The following is a 10,450-nucleotide window of genomic DNA, read 5'->3' as shown; positions in this document are numbered from 1 at the left end:
CCAAAATCTTTCCAGAAAGATTACATATATATTCTTAACAGTAGCTCTATTTGCTACTATTAGTAGGCTACCCTTGCTAACATTAGGTATTATTCTTTTCATTTAGATAAATTTGATGGTGTCAAAAATGGTACTTCAAATTTGTTTCTACTATGTGGTATTTTTGCCTAAAATGAGTATATTTTTTTTCCCCAAATTCTATTTCTTCATGTGTCAGTGCTCTTACTTGGATTTTTGGTACAGCAGGTCTGGCCATAGCCTGCCACAAGAAACTATTACAATGATCGTATTCTCTTTAATCTATTTATGTAATGTATTCTATTAATGTATTTTCCTAAAACTAAATGCACTTTTCATTCTCAATACTGTACTTACATGGTTAAGGTGGACATTATTTAACCTAATCCAGATATTTTATTAAGGAATATAGAGAAAGTAGACTTTTAGGTGTAAAGTGCTTTGATGAACACTAAAATCAATCAATTTTTCAGCCTTAAGGAAGGTAGAGAATACATCTTTGTTTCAAAGGTCCATGGACCATTTACAATCATTGGCCATAGACTAGGCAAGGAGGAAAATTTTATAAGAAGTGGACAGAGTACATTTTACGACTCTTGTTAATAAGTTAAAACAAATACACAAGTAAATAAAAGGAAGTGGTACATTTTCCTAATAGGATTTGAGTAAAAAAACTAATTAAAAATAAATCTGCTGAGATTATTTACAAATGGGGCTGTACATGTATTTGACCCTAGACTTCAGAAGAATTTATGACCAAAGAGACATGTGTTGGATATTTTCCCCATCGCTTTATTTATTATTCAAACAATAGAGGACATAGAAATAAACAAATAGGATTAAAATTAAAATTTTCTGTAACTATCTTGTTTGTCTATAGCATCTACGTTCAGAGTACAGAAATATAATGTCAGGTTTCACTTAATGTGAAAGGCAACATCTTGGAGTTTTAGAAATCCTGAGGGATTTGAAAGGGATTCCTTCACAATATCCTGCAAACAAAAAGTGAAATAGAGCAGAGTATATTAATGAGATATATCTTTATCTTTTTAGTGGGTCAAACCAATCATTGAAATTTTGGAAAGTTGACATGCTTGACAAAGTGTTTTTCTTTTTATCGTAATTCATCTCACTTACTAAGTAGACCTCATTAATTAAATAGAACAATAACAACAAGAAAAAAAAACAGTAAATGAAACATATATTTTTTTTTTTAGGTTGTCTTGGGCAATCAGCTATTTTCAGTGACTGGTCTGTAGTACCAACTACTACTAGACCAACAATGAGACAGTGAATACTCATATTTAGAACATTCACACTGTAGCTCAACGATGAGACAGTACCTGCCCAACATAATTTTCATATCTATGTACTTAGACAGAGATTTGCTTTTTTCATTTTCATGCTATAAAACAATGGTGAAACTGTTTAAAGAGAACAACAACAACAAAAACAAAACAAAACAAAACAAAAAAACAAAAAACAAAACCTCCTGCTACTTCGGAGGTAGCTGTGTTGTAGTTTAAAACAAAACAAAAAAAAAAAGAGCTTTAGAACTAAAAGGCAGGTTTGAGATTTAGTTCTGACACTACTAAGAGTTTGACATTGAGAAAGTCATTTAACCTTTAAGTTTCTATTATGTTATTTGTGATGTGAGAAACTTCTGGAAAGAGAAACTAAAATTTAATGAGAACATTTTCTTTTCTAGGCCTGGTATCAGGAGTTTTTCACACATTGATTTATGTAATCTTCACAGTAATCTGAGTGTTATATGTGATTATTCCAACTTTATAGATTTAGAAGTTAATATTTTTGGAAGTTAAGAACCAACACAAGATCTCACAGCTACTAAGAATTGAGATCCAAACTGTAATCTGATTCTGAAACCATGGTCTTTTTTCTAAAAAGCGTAAAATATGTCTAGTTTTATTATAATGATTTCAGCAATTAAAATATTTGTATCAGGTTACAAATGCATGAATCTTTCTTCAAATTCTAGTCTCTGATAAGAATTTTCTCAGATAACGTAACATAGATAGTTGAAAATCTCCAAGGAAAGACACTAAATAAATCTAAAATATTGGCTATATTATTACTTTATAACATTCATGTACCATGGAAATTATAGTAATTGTAGTCAAAGGGAAAGTTTATTTACTGTAAATGGTTTAGCCCTGTTAAATTTCTGAGATCTAAGATACGTCCTGGACTGTGGAGCTACAACTACCATGTAATAGTATATTTCGGTACATATACATTCACTGTAAAACTTGGAGACTCAGAATTTACATTCTATTGTGTTTGAAGGCTACTCCTTCAATTGTCTTATACAGATTTTAATAAACCAGACAGTGTCAATTGACTGGCAGTTATTTCAAGATAATGATCTTAAAACTTTCAAAATAAAATATAAGCATCTGCGAACTTCCTTTTCTAGGAACAATGAAGTAACTGGTACTGCATTTGCCATCCTATTGTGTATAGCTAGAAAAAAATAAATAAATACATGGAAAAAAAGAAGTGTGATCATTTATAAATATGTTGCCAAACAAAAAGGACTATTTTTCTTTTAAGAGCTAATTGACTTTTGAAAGCAAAGATATTAATATGCTGAAGTCTTTATGACAAATCTAGGGAAAAAAAAAACAACAACCCCCCCCCACAGAGTACAGAAACAGAAGTATATAATTGTGAGATTATATATATATATATATATATTCATATATATATATATGAAGTGGTTTAATCTAGTTTGAGAGAAGGCTGTAGGAGATTAAGGTACATATCGTAAACTGTGGAACAACCACTAAAAATTTTTAAAAAGATAGGACAAAGATAAGATAAAAGAGATTTAATAGAATATTAAAATATGCTTATGTAAGCCAAAAGAAGTCAAGGATGGAGTAAAAAAATGAAAATAATAACAGATAAGTCACATAGAAAATTAATATTAAAAAGAAAAACTTAAAACCAAGTGCACTGATAATTTGGTTGAGTATAGACAGTCTAAACACATGAATTAAAAGCCAGTGGTTTTCAAATTGAGTAAAAATTAATACTGACTTGTATGGTTTTATATGAAATTACTCTAAATATGAAGATAGATAAAAGTAAAGAAAGGATAAATGACATACCATATCAGCATTAACCACAAAATGTTGGAATAACAATTCTAATACCAGACCAAATCGACTTCAATACAAAAAAATTTAAAAAGTATTACAAATATTCAAAAAGCTACATTGCATAGTCATAAAGTGGTCAGTTCATCAAGAAGACAAAACAACCCTAAATGTGTATACAGCTAATAACAGATTTCAAAATAATAAAGCAAAAATTTACGAAAGTAAAAATAAACTAGGCACAAATATAGTAGATTACAATAATATCTTTCAGTAATTTATAGAATAGTAGGCTGAAAGTATATTGAAAACCAGTAGGAATATAGTGGCCTTGAATAACACCATCAGTCATGTTGACTTGAAAGTTACACAATAGTAAACCAAAAAGGCAGGATCCTCAAAATTATTCATGTATACAGAGTACTTTCACCCAGAAGACCATCTTGGGGGGGGGTCTTCTTGGGGTAGAAAACAATCTCAATAAACGTAAGATGCCTGAAAAAAATGGAAAAAGTCTGATAAAATACATAGTATGCTTTCTGATCACAACTAAATTAAGTTAAAAGTTAGTAGCATTAAGATAACATATATTAACACGCTTTTAATAACCCATGGGTAAAAGAAAAAAATCCGAAAGAACATTAGAAAATACTTCAAACTGAATGAAATGAAAACACAGTATGTTAAAGTTTTTGGACTATAACTAAGACTGCTTTGAGAGAGATTGAGACCTTTTAATATTTACATAAGAAAAAAGAGAAAGTTTAAAATCAGTATTGAAACTTCTACTTAAGAAGGTGAAAGTAAAAAGTAGAGGGTAATGAGACCAGAAATGAATGATATTTAAAAATCAACATATAATACAGAAAATTGATGAAACAAAAAGCAATTCATACAAAGATCAGTAAAGTGGGTAAGTTCTAGTAGACTAAAAGGCAGAGCAACAGAGAGAACACATATCAGGAGTGAATGAGCTGCAATAACTGGAATTACTATTTTTAAAGGGAATATCATGCCCAAGGAACAAAACAGACCCAGAAATGAACCCACAATTATAACAATTAGTCTTTGACAAAGCAGGAAAGAATATCCAATAGACAAAGGAGTGTCTCTTCCACAAATGGTGTTGGGAAAACTGGACTGCAACAAGCAAAAGAATGAAACTGGACCATTTTCTTACACTATGTACAAAAATAAATTCAAAATGAATTGAAGACCTACATATGAGACCCAAAGCCGTAAAAATCCTGGAATACAGGCAGTAACTCCTTTCACATCAGCTGTACCAACTTCTTTCTAGATATGTCTCCTGAGGCAAGGGAAACAAAGCAAAAATAAACTATTGGAACATCAAAATAAAAAGCTTCTGCACAATGAAAGAAACTATCAACAAAACTGAAAGGCAACCTTATGCAATGGGAGATGTTTGCAAATGACATATCTGATAAAAGTTAAGTTATCCAAAATATATTTAAAAACTTATAATAACACCAAAACCCCCCAAATAATCCAATTAAAAATGGGCAGAAGACATGAATAGATATTTTTCCAAAGACAATATACAGATGGGCAACAGACACATGGAAAGATGCTCGGCATCACTTACCATCAGGGAAATGTAAATCAAAACTACAATGAGGGGTGCCTGGGTGGCTCAGTTGGTTAAGCATTTCCTTTTGGCTCAGGTTGTGATCTTGGGGTCTTGGGATTGAGCCCCACATCAGGGTCTCAGCTCAGTGGAGAGTCTGCTTCTAACCTCTTCCTCTCCCTCTGTGATCTCTCTTGCTTCTGCTCTCTCTCAAATAAATAAATAACATCTTTATTTAAAAAATCTACAATAAGATATCACCTCACACCTGTCAGAATGGCCAAAATTAACAACACAAGAAACAGCAGGTATTGGTGAGGATGTAGAGAAAGGGGAACTCTCCCTGTTAGTGGAAATAGAGTGGAGTAGAGTAGCCACTGTGGAAAACAGTATGAAGTTTCCTCAAAAAGTTTAAGTAGAACTACCCAATGATCCAGCAATCACACTGAATAGGTATTTACCCAAAGAATACAAAAATACTGGTTTGAAGGGATACATGTCTCCTAATGATTATAGCAGCATTATCCACTATAGCCAAATTTATAGCCAAATTATGGAAACAGCCCAAATGTCCATTGATTGATGAATGGATATATATGGAATATTACTCAACTGTAAAAAGAATGAAATCTTGCCCTTTACAATGACATGGATTGAGCTAGAGAATATTATGCTGAGTGAAATAAGTCAGAGAAAGATGCATACCATACGATTTCACTCACGTGTGGAATTTAAGAAACAAACAAACAAAAATTAGCAAAGGGGAAAAAAAAGAGACAAACCAAGAAACTGACTCTTAAGTATACAGAACAAACTTATGGTTACCAGAGAGAATAGTTTTACATCTATTAAAGATACTATATTTGCAGCCAAGAATTTCACATGAAGTCCCAGACCCAGATGATGTCATGGGAATATTCTATCAACCACTTAAAGAAGGAACAGTAGCAACTTCTGATAAACTTTTTAGAAAATAGACAGGAAACACTCCATAGCTCACTTTATGAGGCTAGCATTATCCAAATATTAAAATCAAAAAGAGGCATTTTGAAAGAATAAAAAGAAAAAGGGAGAAGAAGGAGAAGAATAAAAGAAAAGCCAAATCTTTCTAAAATCAGAATGAAAAAAAATCTCAAATTAATGTTATCAAATTAAATTCAGCAATATACAAGAAATATAATAAATTATGACCAAATGAGATTTGTTCTGGAAATGCAAGGATGGCTCAACATTCAGAAAGCAATCAACGTAATTTAGTACAACAGACTTAAGAAAATCTGTATGTTCATCTCAATAGAAGCAGGAAGGCATTTGACAAAATTCAACACCCAATCCCATAAAGCTCTCAGGAAACTAGGAATAGGAGTAAACATTCTTAACTTGATAAAAGATATTTACAAATAAACTTGTAAATAACATCTTCAGGGAATATTAAAATGGGGAAACTTAAGAAATATGTAAGTAAAACAGTCATAGTGTGATCTGCTGCCCCTCTCAGGGACTGCCTCAGCAATGTCCTCAGCCTGGAACATTCCCCCACATGGAAGTTCAGGGCTGAGCTGTCACTTAGCCCCACATTGTGTCTCCTTATCAAGAGAAACTTTTCCTCTGTTTTGGATCTGCAGTGAACTTCCTTGTGTGTAAGTATGTAATGCTTAAGCATTATATAGCACCTGGTCATCCCCACCAGTGTATCTGTCCCCCACAGGAAGGGAACAGGGTTTTTTGCCTGCAACACAAAAGGGGTATGTGCAGTCCATTCATTGCCCTACATCAGCTATTGGGAAGAACCCACTGGCCACGGGAGACAGGCACACACGACAGATCCTGAACTTGCTAGGTCTACTCTCTACTTTCTTTGAATAAAGCATTGTTCCTACCAGTGTTTATATGTTGAGTCATCCTTGGCAATTCTGAACCTGACGAAGATGCAGTGGACCAAGTATGTGGGCTCCTAGTTGATGCTTGGCATTGTTGTACTCTTCGCTATCCTTCACAGGATAGGGAATCCTCACCTGGGATTCATAACTGGATCTTTCTGCTCTACACCATGCTGAATGGCAAAACAGTGCTTTGCCCCTAAAAACAGTAACAAACCAAAAATGTCACCTCTTGCCATTTCTATTCAACACTGTCCTGGAATTCTTACAGTACAATAAGGCAGAGAAAAGACATAAAAGCAACCAGATGGAAAGAAACAGGAAAGTTTGTACTTTCACAGAGAAACGATTGTGCATACAGAAAATCCTAAGGAAGAACCATTAGAACCAATAAGTTAATTTTAAAAGTTTCAACATCAAAATCAGTAAACACAAAATTACATTTCTATATATACTCTTAGAAAACAATTGCAAAATAATATTGGAAAATACTGTTTACAACAATATCAAAACTATGTGATAAATTAGTAATAACTTTAACAAAATGTGTGTATGACCTACACATTAAATACAAAATTGATTCAAAATGAATCATAGACCTTAATCTAAATGCCTAAACTACCAATCCTCTGGAAGAAAATATATGACAGCATCTTTGCAAATTTACAATTGGCAAATATTTTTTAGAGGGGACAGAGAGGCACTAAACAAGAAAAAAAGATAAATTGGGTTTCATAAAAATCAAAAATGTTGCTCTTCAAAAGATACGATTAAAACAAGATGAAAGGTCAAGCCATGGACTGGGAGGAAATATCCACAACATGTATTTGATACAACGTAAGTAATAATCAGTCCAATTAAAATTAGTCAAAAAATTTGTACGGACACATAAAAAGGCAGAAATATAAATGACCAATAAGCATATTAAAGGTACTCACACATCATTAGTCATTAGAGAAATTCAAATTAGTTCCACAATGTTAAATGATTGATCCACTAGAATGGCTAAAATTTAAACTGTCCTAGCAATTATACTCCAAGCAAAGTATCCAAGAGAAATTCTAACATACGACCATAAAATCTTTTCATAGTAGCTTTATCACCACAACCAAAAACTAAAAACAATCTAATTATCTAAAAATAGGTTAATTCATACACATCTTATTTTAGGGCAGTGAAATACACCCCGATTATTAATTTGTTAAAACTCATAGAATATATGACATAGAGTGAACACTAATAATTTAGTTTTGTAATAATTTGTAATAGATTATGGACTTCAGTTAATTATAATTTATCAATCAATATTTGTTCATCAATTGAAACAAATATGCCACACTAATGCATCCAGTTAATGATGGGGGAAGCAGGCTAGGGAGGGATGGAAGAGAGGCAGGGCTAGCAAGGAGTAAAACATTATGCCGAATGAAAGAAGCCAGATACAAAAGAATGCATCATCTGTGATTCTATGTATATGACATTTAAAACAGGCAAAATTGAATTACAGTGGGGCTCCATCTCATGACCCAGAGATCATGACCTGAGTTGAAACCGAGAGTCAGACACTTAACCAACTGAGCCACACAGGCACCCTAAAATGAGTACATTTTTAAGTGTAATTATACCAATAAAATTGATTTACAAAATAAAAAAAAAAAGCAACCATCCAATAAACAAAACAAATAGACAAAAAGTCATGTAGGTCCATGAAAACCAGACTGAGCAACTAATCATAGGCTGTCATCTCAGGCTTATTTCATCAACGCTCTGTAAAATTCTAAATCAATAGACAGTAAGTAAATATCATCAAAGATACAGATACTCCAAAGAAAAAAGTGCTTCATGTTGGTCACAAGGTATTCCTGATGTGGGTAGACACATTATTATAAATTTAACCCTAGGTAAGAACAAATTAAAGAGTAATTACATTGATGTTATGTCTGGGATGTCAGTGCAATCATTCAATTATTTATTTAATATTTATTACCACTTATTCTGTGCCCAAGCACAAACATTCATATTCTTTGTCCTTAGGAATTCACAATCTAGAGGGTGAGAAGTGAGTAAATAGACTGCTATAATGCAATGCCACAGAAATAAATAATCCTTCTTCATGAATGATGAAGAACGAGGATGGAAAACATGCAGCCATCCTCACATATGACTTTCAAATCTATACCATATATTGCTCTCAAAAAAATTACCTTTCCAGGGATGCAGACTACCAAAATTTTGTAAATTAAGGAAGCATTGTGCTAAGTGCAATATGTATTGTTTTATCATTTGAAATCTTAAGCTACTTAAATTGTCTGAATAAACTGTTCCTGTGATTTGTAAATATCTGTGTTAGCTGCAATAGTCATGGTTTAAAGACTTTTAAATTTTATTGAATAATCATCCGATTAATAAAACATTTCTGTGAAGTTTGCCAAAAAGCTGCTATATGAGTCCTCTTTTCAGAATTTCTGCTAACTATATTTATAACTCTATAACCATGGCCACGGATTGTGTGGATAACTTAACTTCTTGGAAAATCTGTTACTTCCTCCTTTCTTGTTATTGATTAAGGTCTTGAAAAATGTTGAAGTTTCTACCTTCAGGATGTTCCCTTTATTCACTGAAGAATTTCTAAACTATGCACTTCCTCTCTCCCTTTAATCATTCTCACTGGCACACATGCCAGTTGAGTTTTCCCACGACATTTGGAATATTTGAATGATCCCAAGGTGTGTGTCTGTGCATGTGTGTGTGTGTGTGTGTGTGTGTGTGTGTGTGTTGGCCCTAGACATCATCTCACTTGATGTAACAAAAAGGTACTTTAGGCCATAGTGACCAAGCTGAAAGCTCCAACATGAGAGGCCAACGTAGCTCACTCGATTAACAAAGAACTAAACCTGCATTTTAAATACTGGTGCTAATTTGCAATTGACCTCAGTCTCATCAAACATCTTTCACACATCATCCTCAGGAAGAGTATATATCTAATCGAATTATACTACACGTTATAAAAACACGAAATTGCAAGAATTTTTCAAGCCTAGTGTTTAATACCAATCCTCAATAACATTACTTACTGGTAGGTATAACGTTTCAAATTTTGTTGCTGAGAAACCAGGTGTGCATTTCAAAGGACTCATGACAGAATTTATAAGAAAGACCCTTAGGTATGGAAAAGAAACCACTTCTTAGGCATTAGCTAAAATCTAAAATTTAAAAAAATATACTGTCATTTTGAATGATAGGATCATTTATGATAACATTCCCCCTGAGGTCACTCAGAAGCCGCAAATCATATAAGGTGTATAGCTTTCTAGTAAACTCCTCGGTGTTATAAGTGAAATTCAGGAGATGAAAAATGATAGCAGTTGCCAGGTGGGAATGTGGAAGGTAAACTGTTCTCATCTTGCCTCTCTCCCTTGCCAGGCAATGGGACCTGGTGTTGCGTGATGGCTGAGATCTCCTTTGGTCAAGTGGGACTAACGTGTTTTATATCCATGGTTCCATCTCTGTGTCCTGTGTGTTTATAACTTGCCTGAGTCTTTCAAATTGTTACGTCTTTTTTTTTTTAATTTTTTTAATGATAGTCACACAGAGAGAGAGAGAGAGAGAGAGGCAGTGACACAGGCAGAGGGAGAAGCAGGCTCCATGCACTGGGAGCCCGACGTGGGATTCGATCCCGGGTCTCCAGGATCGCGCCCTGGGCCAAAGGCAGGCGCCAAACCACTGCGCCACCCAGGGATCCCCAAATTGTTACTTCTAAAAGAAAATAACCTAAATATTTGCCTTTATGAGTGTTAGTGTTTGTGAGGACACTAGCTATCTTAACTGTTTGCATGTTGCTG

This window comes from Canis lupus, chromosome 6 (genome assembly GCF_003254725.2).
Source record: "Canis lupus dingo isolate Sandy chromosome 6, ASM325472v2, whole genome shotgun sequence".
Taxonomy (NCBI): Eukaryota; Metazoa; Chordata; class Mammalia; order Carnivora; family Canidae; genus Canis; species Canis lupus.
This window is presented reverse-complemented; position numbering follows the sequence as displayed.